General features: G+C 44.1%; 1 protein-coding gene across 3 annotated transcripts in view; it reads left to right on the top strand.

The window, feature by feature from the left end:
• Positions 1–16,158, top strand: part of SLC41A2 (solute carrier family 41 member 2) — a 100,628-nt gene that overhangs the window by 39,987 nt on the left and 44,483 nt on the right. The gene's annotated exons all lie outside the window — the stretch shown is intronic.

The following is a 16,158-nucleotide window of genomic DNA, read 5'->3' as shown; positions in this document are numbered from 1 at the left end:
ATTGGCTTAGCACCTTCCTAACCACATGGGAGCTTGACTCCAGTGGTGCCGGGTTCTAGAAATGTGCCATTATCAAATATCCTAAGACATTGTAACATGATTTTATATATTTTTGAGTGTATGTATATGTAGAGATAGATAGATACTTATTTTTCCCACTGTATGTAATTATTTGATACACTGCCGATTTTGCAAGTTTTCCCACCTACAAAGAAGGTACACTTCAACTGTGAGAGACAGAATCTAAAAAAGATCCAGAAAATCACATTGTATGATTTTTAAATAATAAAAAATTGCCTTTTATTGCATGAATTATTTGATACTGTAGAAAAACGGAACTTAATATTTTGTACAACTTTTGGAAAATGGAAGAAACACAAGATGACTGTCATTCTTCCTCGGTCTGGGGCTCCATGCAGGATTTCACCTCGTGGGGTAAGGATGATTCTCAGAAAGGTCAGGAATCAGACCAGAACTACACGGAAGGACCTGGGCAATGACCCAAAGAGAGCTGGGACCACAGTCTCAAACATTACCGTTAGTAACACACTACGCCGTCATGGATTAAAATCCTGCAGGGCACGCAATGTCTCCCTGCTCACGCCAGCACATGGACAGGCCCATTTGAAGTTCGCCAATGACCATCTGGATGATCCAGAGGGGGCATGGGATAAGATCATGTGGTCAGATGAGACCAATATAGAACTTTTTGGTATCAACTCCACTTGCTGTGACTGGAGGAAGAAGAAGGGTGAGTACAACCCCAAGAACATCGTCCCAACCGTGAAGCATGGGGGGGAAGCATCATACTTTGGGGGGTGCTTTTCTCCAAAGGGAACAGGATGATTGTACCGTATTGAAGGGAGGATGGATGGGGTCATGTATTGCGAGATCTTGGCCAACAACCTCTTTCTCTCAGTAAGCGCATTGAAGATGTCGTGGCTGGGTCTTCCAGCATGACAATGACCTGAAACACACAACCAGGGCAACTAAAGAGTGGCTCCGTAAGAAGGATTTCAAGCTCCTGGAGTGGCCTAACCAGTCTCCAGACCTGAACCCGATAGAAAATTTTTGAAGGGGGCTGAATCTCACTGTTGCCCAGCGACAGCCCCGAATCCGGGAAGATCTGGAGAAAATCTGTATGGAGGAGTGGGCCAAAATCCCTGCTGCAGTGTGTGCAAATGTGGTAAAGAAATACAGGAAACATCTGACCTCTGTATTTGCAAACAAAGGTTTCTGTACCGAATATTAAGTTCTGTTTTTCTATTGTATTCTGCTGAAACCCCTTACAAGCCATATCTGCTTCCGTCTGTATGGGCACAAAACAAAATCCTGTCAGTTTTCATTTGCTTACAAAAACGATAAGTGATCAGTACAGTAAATTGTTTATTCACATTCAAATGCTCATGTGAATGCACGAGGACAACTTGACAGAACACTAGTCTTGCCATATTGGCCAAACAAACTGCAAACAAGAGAACTCCCCAAGAAAACAGGTATTGCTTCTAAAGGGTTTTCAACCCTCTCCCACCCCCGTGTAAGGGCTAACAGCTCTTTGTAAGGAAAAACAAAAACCCAACAGACACCTGAAACAATGGTTAAAATCACAAGTTCATCAGAAACACAAGTGCAGACGTGAAAAAGAGTTGAAAGTGGTGGTTTCTTCTTTCATACAGTAATGGGTTCTTGGGAGGATGGAGAGGAGGCTTACACCATCTTTTGACCCAAGTTTCGAGATTTTCCCTCCATTACGAAAAGTCGTTTCAAGGGGTTGAAATTTGGGGTCATTTTTGGGTTTCCATCCCAAAATGAGGGTTGGGGTGCCAGTAGTGCCACAAAAATGTGGAGCATGCCTTACTACAGCATTATCCACCATAATCCATGCTGACTGTGTCCAAAATGCCCCCACTCCCCCTTTAGGGTGTTAAGGGTGATTTTACCCGTTGGTGGCTTTTGACAGGTAATCTGCTGATGCTAATTGGTTAGAATAATCAGTAGATGTGAGGCGATGAACATAATGTTTGCCTCTTTGCATAACATTCGTTTTTAGGGGGTAAATTCTAAGGGGTACACATGCAAAACCCCTGAAAATGGGGATAAACATTACGATTTCTTGACAAGCTTCCAGACATTTTTGGGCGCCTTTGAAAACATACTGTTTCAGCCAAAGTTATCATTATCGCCCCATTTTCAACTCTTTGGGGAGGTTTTGAGTTTAGGGGTGCACCGGATGGGTAGTTTTAATCATAGGTGGTTGAACTTGACAGGATCACAAATGATAGACAATCGACTATCACTTGACAAGATTTTCAAACCAATTCGTTCAACAGTTTCAGAGAAAAGTCGACTTCTTGGGAATTGTTCTAGCCACTTTCTAATTTGGGGTGTTTAGAGGGTTGCAGCCCCTAGAATTGATTTGAAAACAGCAAAACAATTTCTGTATAATAAAATTCAGGGTCTGGCCTACAGGCATGCAAAATTTTATTTCAAGCCGACCATTGTTACCATTTCAAAATGAGTTTGCAAATATTGATGCTCTAATTTTTCACAGGAGTGTATATATAATTATATATTATATACACACACGCTGTTCAAATAAATAAAGGGAACACTAAAATACCACATCCTAGTTATCACTGAATGAAATAGTCCAGTTGCAAATTTTTATTCATTACATAGTGTAATGCGTTGAGAACAATAAAACATAAAAATGATCAATGTAAATCAAAATTACTATCCCATGTATGTCTGGATTTGGAATTATACTCAAAATTAAAGTGGAAAATCAAATTGCAGGCTGATCCAACTTCAGTGGAAATGCCTCAAGACAAGGAAATGATGCTCTGTAGCGTGTGTGGCCTCCACATGCCTGTATGACCTCCATACGACGCCTGGGCATGCTCCTGATGAGGTTGCGGATGGTCTCCTGTGGGATCTCCTCTCAGACCTGGATTAAAGCATCAGTCAACTCCTGAACAGTCTGTGGTGAAGCGTAGCGTTGGTGGATGGAACGAGATATCATGTCCCAGATATGCTTGATTGGATACAGGTCTAGAGAACGGGCAGGCCAGTCCAAAGCGTGCCTTCATCATGCAGGAACTGCTGACACACTTTAGCCGCATGAAGCCTAGCATTGTCATGCATCAGAAGGAACCCAGGGCCCACTGCACCTGCATATGGTCTCACAATGGGTCTGAGGATCTCATCCCGGTACCTCTGGCTAGCACATGGAGGGCTGTGCGGTCCTCCTAAGAAATGCCTCCCCACACCACTACTGACCCACTGCCAAACTGGTCTTGCTGCAGGATGTTGCAGGCAGCAGAACATTCTCCACACCGTCTCCAGACTCGGTCATGTCTGTCACATGTGCTCAGTGTGAACCTGCTCTTATCTGTGAACAGCAATGTCGAATCTGCCAATCTTGATGTTCTCTGGCAAATGCCAATCTCCCGGCATGGTGTTGGGCTGTAAGCACAACACCCACTTGTGAACGTTGGCCCTCATACCACCCTCAAGGAGTCTGTCTCTGATAGTTTGAGCAGACACATAGATGTTAGTGGCCTGCTGGTGGTCATTTTGCAGGGCTCTGGCAGTGCTCCTCCTGTTCCTCCTTGCACAAAGGAGGAGGTAGCGGTCCTGCTGTTGGGTTGTTGCCCTCTTATGGCCCCCTCCACGTCTCCTGATGTACTGGCCTGTCTACTGGTATCTGCTCCATGCTCTGGACACTGTGCTGACAGACACAGATACCCTTCTTGCCACAGCTCACATTGATTGGTCACCACCTGCAGAACCACTTCTTTATAGGGGGTGTCTTGCTAATTGCCTATCATTTCTACCGGTTGTCTGTTCCATTTGCACAACAGTAGGAGAAATTGATTTAAAATCCATGTTGCTTCATAACTGGACAGATTGATCTCACAGTGTGATGGACTTGGAGTTACATTGTATTGTTTGTATTCCCTTTATTTTTTTGATCAGTGCATATATGTGTGTGTGTGTGTGTGTGTGTGTGTATGTATATGTATATGTACACTGCTCAAAAAAATAAAGGGAACACTCAAATAACACATCCTAGATCTGAATGAATGAAATATTCTCATTGAATACTTTGTTCTGTACAAAGTTGAATGTGCTGACAACAAAAATCACACAAAAATCATCAATAGAAATCAAATTTATTAACCAATGGAGGCCTGGATTTGGAGTCACCCCCAAAATTAAAGTGGAAAAACACACTACAGGCTGATCCAACTTTGATGTAATGTCCTTAAAACAAGTCAAAATAAGGCTCAGTATTGTGTGTGGCCTCCACTTGCCTATATGACCTCCCTACAATGCCTGGGCATGCTCCTGATGAGGTTGCGGATGGTCTCCTGTGGGATCTCCTCCCAGACCTGGACTAAAGCATCTGCCAACTCCTGGACAGTCTGTGGTGCAACGTGACTTTGGTGGATGAAGCGAGACATGATGTCCCAGATGTGCTCAATCGGATTCAGGTCTGAGGAACGGGTGGGCCAGTCCATAGCTTCAATGCCTTCATCTTGCAGGAACTACTGACACACTCCAGCCACATGAGGTGTGGCATTGTCCTGCATTAGGAGGAACCCAGGGCCAACCGCACCAGCATATGGTCTCACAAGGGGTCTGAGGATCTCATCTCGGTACCTAATGGCAGTCAGGCTACCTCTGGCAAGCACATGGAAGGCTGTGCGGCCCTCCAAAGCAATGCCACCCCACACCATTACTAACCCACTGTCAAACCGGTCATGCTGAAAGATGTTGCGGGCAGCAGATCGCTCTCCACGGCGTCTTCAGACTCTGTCACGTCTGTCACGTGCTCAGTGTGAACCTGCTTTCATCTATGAAGAGCACAGGGAGCCAGTGGCGGCTTTGCCAATCCTGGTGTTCTGTGGCAAATGCCAATCGTCCTTCACGGTGTTGGTCTGTGAGCACAACCCCGATCTGTGGACGTCGGGCCCTCATACCACCCTCATGGAGTCGGTTTCTAACACACATTTGTGGTCTGCTGGAGGTCAGTTTGCAGGGCTCTGGCAGTGCTCCTCCTGTTCCTCCTTGCACAAAGGCGGAGGTAGCGGTCCTGCTGCTGGGTTGTTGCCCTCCTACGGCCCCCTCCATGTCTCCTGGTGTACTGGCCTGTCTCCTGGTAGCGCCTCCAGCCTCTGGACACTACGCTGACAGACACCGCAAACCTTCTTGCCACAGCTCGCATTAATGTGCCATCCTGGATGAGCTGCACTACCTGAGCAACTTCTGTGGGTTGTAGAGTCGCCTCATGCTACCACGAGTGTGAAAGCACAACCAACATTCAAAAGTGACCAAAACATCAGCCAGAAAGCAATGGTACTGAGATGTGGTCTGTGGTCCCCACCTGCAGAACCACTCCTTTATTGAGGGTGTCTTGATAATTGCCAATAATTTCCATCTATTGTCTATTCCATTTGCACAACAGCATGTGAAATTGATTGTCAATCAGTGTTGCTTCCTAATATATTATGCTAGTGTGTATGTGTGTGTGTATATATGTGTTTATGTGTGTGTGTGTATATGTATGTATATATGTATATATATATATATATATATATATATATATGTGTATGTGTATATATATATATATATATATATACACACTAGATGGTGGCCCGATTCTAAGGCATTGGGTATTCTAGAATATGTATGCGGCCGACCCGGCGCAATCAGCTGAACGTTGTTTAAATTTGGCGCCAAAATCGCTGAATGGTCGTGGCCGGCAACTGCGACCAATCAACAAAGCGGTGTTTAAATTTGGCGGCAATATCGGTGATTGGTCGCGGGTGGTGGCCGCGACCAATCAGTGAACTGTGTTAGTCCGGAGAGCTTGTTTAAATTTGGCGATAAAATCGCTGATTAGTTGTGACTGCGACCACTCAGCAAAACGGTGTTAAAATTTGGCGCCAATATCGCTGATTGGTCGCGACCGCCAGCCGCGATCAATCAGCAGAGCGGTGTTTAAATTTGGCGCCAATAATGCAGATTGGTCGCGGCCGGCGGTCGCAACCAATCAGAGGGGTGTTTAAATTTGGCGCCAATATCGCTGATTGATTGCGGCTGGCGGACGCGACCAATCAGCGAACCGTGTTAGGGAGTACTGGAGAACGAGTTTAAATTTGTTGCCCAAATCGCTGATTGGTCGCGGCCGTTGTTTAAATGTGGCGCCAAAATCGCTGATTGGTCGCGGGCAGCGTCCACGACCAATCAGCACAGCGGTGTTTAAATTTTGCGCCAAGATCACTGATTGGTCGCGGCCGCTGTTTAAATTTTGCGGTAAAATGCCTGATTGGTCGCGGGCAGCGTCCACGACCAATCAGCACAGCAGTGTTTAAATGTGGCGCCAAGATCGCTGATTGGTCGCGGCCGCTGTTTAAATGTGGCGCCAAAATCGCTGATTGGTCGCGGGCAGCGGCCGCGACCAATGAGCACAGCCGTGTTTAAATTTTGCGCCAAGATCACTGATTGGTCGCGGCTGGAGGCGAATCGTATTGGTGAGGACCGGGGAGCGGAATCGTATTGGTGAGGACCGGGGAGCGGAATCGTATTGGTGAGGACCGGGGAGCGGCGCTGCCTGAGCGGCTACTTCCGCTGCGAGAAGCTGAGAGATGAGCTGCTGCTCGCAGCAGAAGTGTCCCGACCGGCAGCGGCGCTCCCCGGTCCTCCCTTGACACCCTAGCCACATGGAGGTCAGCGGCGCCGCCGGTCGGGGTCCTTCTGCTGCTAGCGGCCGGGAGATGAGCGCCTCGCGCCGGTCATCTCCCTGCTGTATCGCCGCTGACCTCTGTCCTGCAGATGAGCCGCTAACGACCGCCATCTTTTTCTCAAATCCCACGTCGCTTATTGGCCGCGGCCGGACCAATGAGCGACGCGGGATTTCCTGGACAGACAGACAGACGGGAAAAGGATAAGACGATTATATATATATATATAATATGTCTGCCCACTGACTAAGACATGAACAGTCTATAATTTTAAGGGTAGGTTAATTTTAACATTGAGGGATAGAATATCCCCCAAAAAATCAAGAAAATCACATTGTATAAATTAGATAATTTTTTTTTTTGCATTTTGCAGTGAGAAATAACTATTTGATCCCTCTGGCAAACAACACTTAATACTTGGTGACAAAACCCTTGTTTGCAAGCACAGCAGTCAGACGTTTTTTGTAGTTGATGATGAGGGTGACACACATGTCAGGAGGAATTTTGGTACACTCCTCTTTGCAGATCATCTCTAAATCATTCAGATTTTGAGGCTGTTGCCTGGCAACTCGGTGATTCAACTCCCTCCAAAAGTTTTCTATGGGATTAAGGTCTGGAGAATCGCTAGGCCACTCCATGACCTTACTGTGCTTCTTTTTGAGCCTTGGCTGTATGCATTGGGTCATTGTCTTGCTGGAAGACCCAACCACGACCCATCTTCAATGCTCTTACTGAGGGAAGGAGGTTGTTGGCCAAAATCTCGCGATACATGATCCCATTTATCTTCCCTTCAGTGCCTTGCAGTCGTCATGTCCCCTTTGCAGAAAAGTGCAGAAAAGCACCCCCAAAGTATAATGTTTCCCCCACCATGCTTCACGGTTGGGACGATGTTCTTAGGGTTGTACTCATCCTTCTTCTTCCTTCAAACACAGCGAGTTGAGTTAATGCCAAAGAGCTCAATTTTTGTCTCATCTGACCACAGCACCTTCTCCCAATAACTCACAGAATCATCCAGGTGCTCATTGGCAAACTTCAGACGGGCCTGCACATGTTCCTTCTTGAGTAGGGGAACCTTGCGGGCACTGCAGGATTTTAAACCTTTAAGGCATAATGTGTTACCAATGGTTTTCTTGGTGACTGTGGTCTCAGCTGCCTTGAGATCATTAACAAGTTCCCCCCGTGTAATTTTAGGCTGATCTCTCATCTTCCTCTTATCAATAATACCCCACGAGGTGAGATTTTGCATGATGCCCCTGATCGATGTCGATTGACAGTCATTTTGTATTTCTTCCATTTTCTTACTATTGCACCAACAGTTGTCTCCTTCTCACCCAGTGTCTTACTTATGGTTTTGTAGCCCATTCCAGCTCTGTGCAGGTGTATAATCTTATCCACGACATCCTTAGAAAGCTCTTTGGTCTTGCCCATGTTGTAGAGGTTAGAGTCAGACTGAGTCTGTGGACAGGAGTCTTTTATACAGGTGACTATGTAAGACCGCTGTCTTTAATGCAGGTAACAAGTTGATTAGGAGCGTCTAACTGGTCTGTAAGAGCCAGAACTCATAATGGTTTGTAGGGGATCAAATACTTATTTCTCACTGCAAAATACAAAAAAAAAACTATCTAATGTGATGTGATTTTCTTGATTTTGTGATTTTCAATGTGATTTTCTTGATTTTTTTTTTTTGGGGGGGGGATATTCTATCTCTCAATATTAAAATTAGCCTATCCTTAAAATGATAGACTGTTCATGTCTTGATCAGTGGGCAAACTTACAAAAACAGCAAGAGATCAAATACTTATTTCCCCCACTGCATACATGTACACACTATGCATCAGCACTCTGCAATTAATGAATACATGAATTCCAGTATCACTATAAATGTAAAAAAATGTGAGGTACTTGGTTACCATTTTCTGATCAAAAAAGCATAAAAGCCATCCAGTCATGACAAGGTGACCTCATATGGATGATCCCTAGCTCTAATAACTCATTACATGTTCCCAGATATACCTCAAAGGAAATGAAATGGGAGAGAGCTAGGAACCAGGCTTGGCTTGTAATGAAATATTTTTGGGAAAGATAGGTGGATAAAGAGTGCACAGCCCTGGAGGGGCCTACCCCCAATATAAACTTCAAAAAAAATAAAAATTAAAAAAGTGCACTCACACCTCAAGTATAAAATACGCCCAAATACAACGCTGTGGCCAATATACATACATGTGGAGTCTTTTTTTTTTTTTTTTTAATGGTCACATGATTCATCCTCCCAAACCTCAGACAACATGAATCGGAAACCAGCTACCTGCTTACAAACATCTGTGTTCTGCTTTGAAACGTTGCAGAGTTTCAGAGTAAAACAAATTGATATAAATGATGCCCATTTATTTCACTTTTTTCGCAGTTGCTGGTTATCTTTTTCTTTATGAAGGTGTGCTTTTTCATTAAACCTGTAGAAAATTCCATGAAAGCAAAATGCCTGGAAGTAGAAATCTGTCTCTACCACTGGAGGTCCCTGCAGTCCATGTGACGTGCACATGTGTGGTTGTAGCGCAGCAATAGCAATGAGAGCAATCTTACTAGAATAATTAAATGTTGTAATTAAACAAGAAGCAAGTATGAAAATATAAAACTAAAATCCCAACTGTTTTTTTTATCTTTTTTTTTTTTTTTTACTATTTTTTACTAATCGTAGCAAGTAATTAATTAAAGCACCTGAAATGATTAAACACAGAATACATGCTTATAGGGGTTGTGCCCAAATCACAGTTTGTCACCTTTGCACGGGATTGGTAATAAGTTGCTGATTGCTGTGGATTCCACCACTGGGACTTGGGACCCCAGTCTTATGATCGTTACCAGTCCCACCGCTCATTAACAATGTACCTCAATTACAATTTACTCAATCATTCGAACATTTAGGGCTTGTTCACTTGCTGTGTAAAAAAACAGTGTTTTACAATACCAGCTAGGTGTTCCTGAAATCAAGTGCACATGCTGCTTTTGTTTTCTTTGCAGGTATGACCATCAAAGCATTTTTACAACTCTTCAATTCTTTCAACGTTCAAAGGAAAGTGAAAAAAAAAAGTAAAAACTCATCAAAAACTTGTTAGCCACCACTCTGATTTTTGGTGCAGAAACAAAAAAAGCTTAAAAAATGCCACATATGAACATAACCTTATAGTTAGCTACTGTGCTAAATAATTGAAATGTGACAATTTTTTTGGCCCTCTTGGACTTGTGATGATAGTTTTACTTTAATTACCACTTCTTTGGACAATAAAACACATTTTTAGCAAAAAACAAAACAAATCTTGGTGAAAGCTCCCTGCTTCTTTTAGTTTGCAGTCGGGAACTCTGGCAGTGCCAAACTCAACTTCCTCTTGGGTAATCATTGAGCAGAACGCTCATTAAATGCTCCACTTTATGGGTGAGAGAACTGTTCCCTCTGTCCCTGCCCAACACTGATCAGTGCAGGGGAAAAAAGGATAATCTGGAAAGCTGATATCAGCACTCGGATCAGTAAAATTCTTTGTATAGTAAATACATGCTGTAATAATGGCAACACATGTACAAACTGATTGACACTTAGTAGGAGGCTCGGCATAGTCATTGGAAGTCGGTCTCCAGCATATCCACGTGCAGCTCTGTCTATGCTCAGGATAAGTGCTGTACAGGGAGACTTTATGACTGACTCTTAGATTTCTGTGTCAGGAAGGTGGATATAAATCAGTGTAGCACAGACCTCTTTTACAGAAAATCTTTTTTTGCCATCCTACTTAGATGGTGTGGGCAGCGACAGCTTCTACGTATGTCTAGCTAGGTTGTGAGGAGTGTTTAGTTGTATGAAGTAAAAAGCCATCACCAATTTAACTCGCCAAACATATATTTATCCAAAATAATTGTACTTTTGCCCCTGTGGTACAAGGTTTTCAAAGTAAAATGTGTTGGGACTTTGTAATATACTTTTTGGGGGTCTACATCCCTAATATATGGTAATCTAGACCACAGGTATGGAATCCTACCTCTGTTGCATTGTGAAATAAAATATATATTTGTTTTGAAATTTGTTCTTTCAACTTTGGGTCCATCTTAGGCCCCTTTCAAACATCAGTATGTCCAGTACGTGTGGTGACAGTTCCCACACGTACCGGAGAGACTGACACACATGTGGACCCATTCAAATGAATGGGTCTGCACATTTCAGTGTGTTTCCACTGACTGTGTGTCCGTGTGATCCACACATAGACATGTCCGTTTTTGGCCGGCAGCACGGATCACACGGACCCATTCAAGTCAATGGGTCCGTGTAAACGCACACGTATGCGCGCCATGTGCTGACCGCTGCTCTCATCATTGTTCCCTGCTGGCGCTGCGATCAGCACCATCAGGGGACAGTGTTCAGAGTAGTAGTCTGCTCCCGCTGTCTCCAACTATAAAAAATCCATATACTCGCCTGTCCCAAGTGTCCCCCGCTGTAATCAATGTGACCGCTTTTATAGTTGGAGACAGCGGGAGCAGACTCCTACTCCCAACATTGGACCCTGCTGGTGATGATCACAGCACCAGAAGGGAACAATGATGAGGGCAGCATTCAGCACCTGGCGCTTGGGAACACTGCGAACTGTAGTGCTGATTCCCAGGCACCGGTATGTGTCACACAGATGACACACGGATGTCATCCGTGTGTCTTCACCGTGGGACGTTTTGCGGCCCGTGCAGCTTGTAAAAAAACTGACATGTCAGCGTGTTTTGCCCACGGATTCAGGGGCCGTGAAAACACACTGACATTTGAATGGGTCTACAGTCCTGCTCATTTTTATTCCCACTCATGAAGTTTAATTACATAATGTGGAATATCTCTTGAAAAAAATGAATCAAGTGAAACAGTTTTTTTGTATAGAGCACTCGTGTTAAATACAAAAGACCCAGTGATAAACAATAATTTAATACAAAAAACAATAGGAGGGAAAAATAGAAAAGCCTAAAGCTTGCTGTGACACTGGTATTGGCTCCCCTTACATTAATTTAGTATGGAAACACATTTTGACTTGCCTAAGAGTCACAAAAGAGATTCATCTGTGATTAATTGTCGGTGCCCATGTGACATTAATTAGCCAATGAATGATTGCTTCAGTGTTTTAAAAAGCCACATGGTAGGCCCTGTTCCTTTGTGACAATAGTGAAGACAAAGGAGCTGTCTGAGGACATCACAGCTGCTATTATTAGCAAACACAAGACTTCCAAAGGGTATAAGGTCATCTCCAAAGACCCTGCTATCCCAATTTCAACAGTGCTCAATGTTATTAGGAAATATGCCAAGCATGGAACTGTCAAGAACCTCCCTGGATGTGGGGGAAAGAGGAAAATTATCAAGAGATGTCTTCGAAGGTTGGTGCGAATGGTGAAAAAAACACCATGTCAAACATCCAAAGACCTGAAGGCCACCTTGGAACTGTCTGGGGTCATGGTTTCAACAAGTACCATACGCTGCACACTAAACCAAGCAGAACTTTATGGGTGAAGACCAAGGAAGAAACAATTGCTGAAGAAAAGACATAAAAAGGAACGACTGATCTTTGCCAAGGAGTTCCTTGACAAACCACAATCCTTCTGGGAAAATGTTCTGTGGACAGATGAAACAAAAATAGAGCTTTCTGGCAATGCAGAGCAACAATTTGCTTACAGATGGCGCAATTAAGCTTATAAGGAAAAGAACACCTTACCAACAGTTAACCATAGTGGAGGATCCATAATGCTGTGGGGGTGCTTTGCTGCATCTGGTACTGGAGGCCTTGACTGTATCACAGGAATCACAAAATCATAGAATTATCAAGAGATTTTATAGTGAAATGTCCTACCCAGTGTAAGAAAACTTAGTTTGAGTCGAAGATCATGGGTCCTCTAGCAAGACAGTGACCCAAAGAACACATCTAAAAGTACACAGGAATGGTTGAAAAATAAAAAATGGACTTTTTTTTAAAATGGCCAGCAATGAGACCTGACCTCAATCCCATTGAAAATCTTTGGGGTGAGCTGAAATCTGCCATTGGGAAAAAGAACCCATTCAAGAGCTTGAACAAACTGCAAAGGAAGTGGGTGAAAATTCCAGCTGAGAAGTGCAAGAAGCTTATGGCTACAAGAAAAGTTTGAAGGCTGTCAGCAATGACAAAGAGTGTGCAACCACGGATTTATTTTGGTTGCCTTTATTGCTGCATATGCTGTTTATTCTGTTTTTCTTTGAAATTGGAACATAGAAGTTGAAAAACAATGTTTTTATTATCTATTAAGTCATTTTTACTGCTGGTGTCTTAATGTAGGATAAAGAACACCAGGGCACAAGTATGACTGCAATCTGTGCCTTCCTTCCTGTGCAAGGTGTGCCTCACTTGGTAAACATGGATAGAGGAGTCGGTATGGGCATTTAAAATCAGATGTAAGCCTTATAAACAGGAAATAGTGCAGTATATTGAAAAAAATGGGTCCCACATATTTTTCCCCCCACTTTGTAACTTCTTTTGTGTAGAAAGCAGGGCTATGGAGTCGTGGAGTTGGTGTCCATTTTGGTGGAATCTGGGTCGGTATAAAATTGACCTTCTCCTAAAATATATTATAGGTTGGGTACAGTAGTACAATGCAGTATATGCTGTAAATGTTTTCATAAGAATTTGGGAAAGTTATTAAATGTTCTATAAATGTCTGTTCTGTTCCTGATCTAAGGATCTCGGCTTTTAGTTGAGATGAATCTGTGCTGCACTTTATGTACATGCTCAGTAGTGAGGCAGGGCTGTAGAATTGGAGTTGGAGTCGGAAGTCAGGGAAATTGAGGAGTCTGTATCGGAGTCGGTAGTTTGGCTTACCGACTCCACAGCCCTGGTACTAGAAAGCTTTACAGGCACTATGTCCCATGGGGCGATCAGGTGACATCTAATAGGATCTATATGTTGATAAGTGTGCTGGGGTCCATAGATGTAGGCACAGGAGAGTCTGCAGACAGTACAGCAGCATGCATGTCACAAATAGTGTTGAGCGATACCTTCCGATATCAGGAAATATCGGATCGGATTGGATCGGGCCGATACCCAAAAAGTATCGGATATCGCCGATTCCGATACCGGAAACCAATGCAAGTCAATGGGACACTAATATCGGAATGAAAATAAACCCTTTCTTTCCTTGTAGGTTAATTCTACATGAAGTAAAACAACTAAGAATAATGTAGAATGACATGAAAAGCCGGCAATTCATCAGCGGCATACACCGGTACCCGACAATTTACAACAGAAAGAATAGAGCTTCACACATAGATTAGATAGATAGAAACATGTCAGTCACATATATATGAAGTACAGTGACAGTGTTGCTTACTGTACTTGTCATTTAGTGTAAAGGATTTATTTAAAAAAATAATAGTGTTTTCATGCACCGTCTCTTTAAGAAAGCCGGCCGGCAATTCAGCAGCGGTACCCGACAATTTAGAATAGAAGGAATAGAGAATCACACATAGATTAGATAGATAGAAACATGTCAGTCACATATATATGAAGTACAGTGACAGTGTTGATTACTGTACTTGTCATTTAGTGTTAAAATAAAGGATTTATTTAAAAAAAAATTGGCGTGGGGTTCCCCTTAATTTTAGTCTCTAGCGGAGGTTAAGCAGACGGCTGGGGCAAATGTTTGAAGCCTGGGAAGGGGGTAATACCCACGGAGCTTCCCAGGCTACTAATATCAGCCCCCAGCTGAATACCTAGCCTTTACTAGCTATTAAAATGGGGGAACCCCCCCAAAAAAATAACGTGGGGTCCCCCCTAATTTAATAGCTAGCACAGGCTAGGCAGACAGCTGGGGGCTGATATTAATAGCCCAGGAAGGGTGCCATGAATATTGGCCCCCTCCCAGGCTAGAAACACCAGCCGTCAGCCGCCCCAGAAATGGCGCATCCATAGGATGCGCCAATTCTGGCACTTAGCCTCGCTCTTCCACGCTGCCCTGGTGCGGTGGCAGGGGGTAATAGGGCTGGGGTTGATGTCAGCTTATAATGCCAGCTGACATCAAGCCCAGGTTAGTAATGGAGAGGCGTCTATAAGACACCCCCATTACTAACCCCATAGTCAAAGTTAAAAGAAAACACAAACACCCAGAATAAAGTCCTTTAATTGAAATAAAGACACAATTCTTTATTGTTCTAAATTAAACCATACTTACAGTCACGCCCATTCCAGCTGAAGCCAACGATCTCCTGCAATAAAAGAAAAATAATAAAGCAACCTCATCCTTACCTTCCCATGGATCCCAGGACAGCTTCAGCTCTGCTACATCGAGATGACAGGCTGGACCGCAGCAGAACGCTGCCATCCAGCCTGTCATCCCGCAGACACTGAGAAGCGCAGGCATGCTTGCGCTCCTCAGTGTCTCTCTGTGACGTCATCCAGATGAGCCGAGTTCATGTCCAATGAACTCAGCTCACCTCATGCACGTCACTGACAGCGTGGGAAAATTCTCCTGCACTCAGCGCTTCAGCGTGAGAATTCTCCCACGCTGTCAGTGACATACATGAGGTGAGGTCATGTCCAATGAACTCAGCTCACCTCATGCACGTCACTGACAGCGTGGGAAAATTCTCACGCTGAAGCGCTGAGTGCAGGAGAATTTTCCCACGCTGTCAGTGACGTGCATGAGGTGAGCTGAGTTCATTGGACATGACCTCGGCTCATCTGGATGCCGTCACAGCCAGACACTGAGGAGTGGAAGCATGCCTGCGCTTCTCAGTGTCTGCGGGATGACAGGCTGGATGGCAGCGTTCTGCTGCGGTCCAGCCTGTCATCTCGATGTAGCAGAGCTGAAGCTGTCGTGGGAGCCATGGAAAGGTAAGGATGATGTTGCTTTATTATTTTACTTTTATTGCAGGAGATCGTTGGCTTCAGCTGGAATGGGCGTGACAGTAAGTATGGTTTAATTTAGAACAATAAAGAATTGTGTGTTTATTTCAATTAAAGGACTTTTTTCTGGGTGTTGTGTTTTTTTAAATACTTTACTAGAAATTCATGGTGGTCATGTCTAATATTGGCGTGACCCCATGAATTTTGGGCTTAGGGCCAGCTGATAATGCCAAGCTGGCCTTAACCCCTTTATTACCCAGTGAGCCACCGCACCAGGGCCCTGGATGAGTTGGGTACAGCGCCAGAAGATGGCGCTTCTATGAACGCGCCATTTTCTGGGGCGGCTGCGGACTGCAATTTGCAGCGGGGGTGGCCCAGAAAGCTTGGGTCTCCCTGCGCTGCGGATTCCAGCTCCCAGCTGCCTAGTTGTACCTGGCTGGGCACAAAAATAGGGCGAAGCCCCACGCATTTTTTTTTTAATTATTTCATGAAATTCATGGAATAATTAAGAAAAAAAGGGCTTCCCT

Source organism: Phyllobates terribilis, unplaced genomic scaffold (assembly GCF_046119375.1).
Source record: "Phyllobates terribilis strain yellow unplaced genomic scaffold, ASM4611937v1 Scaffold_11__3_contigs__length_659146591, whole genome shotgun sequence".
In the NCBI taxonomy this organism is placed as follows: Eukaryota; Metazoa; Chordata; class Amphibia; order Anura; family Dendrobatidae; genus Phyllobates; species Phyllobates terribilis.
This window is presented reverse-complemented; position numbering and strand designations above follow the sequence as displayed.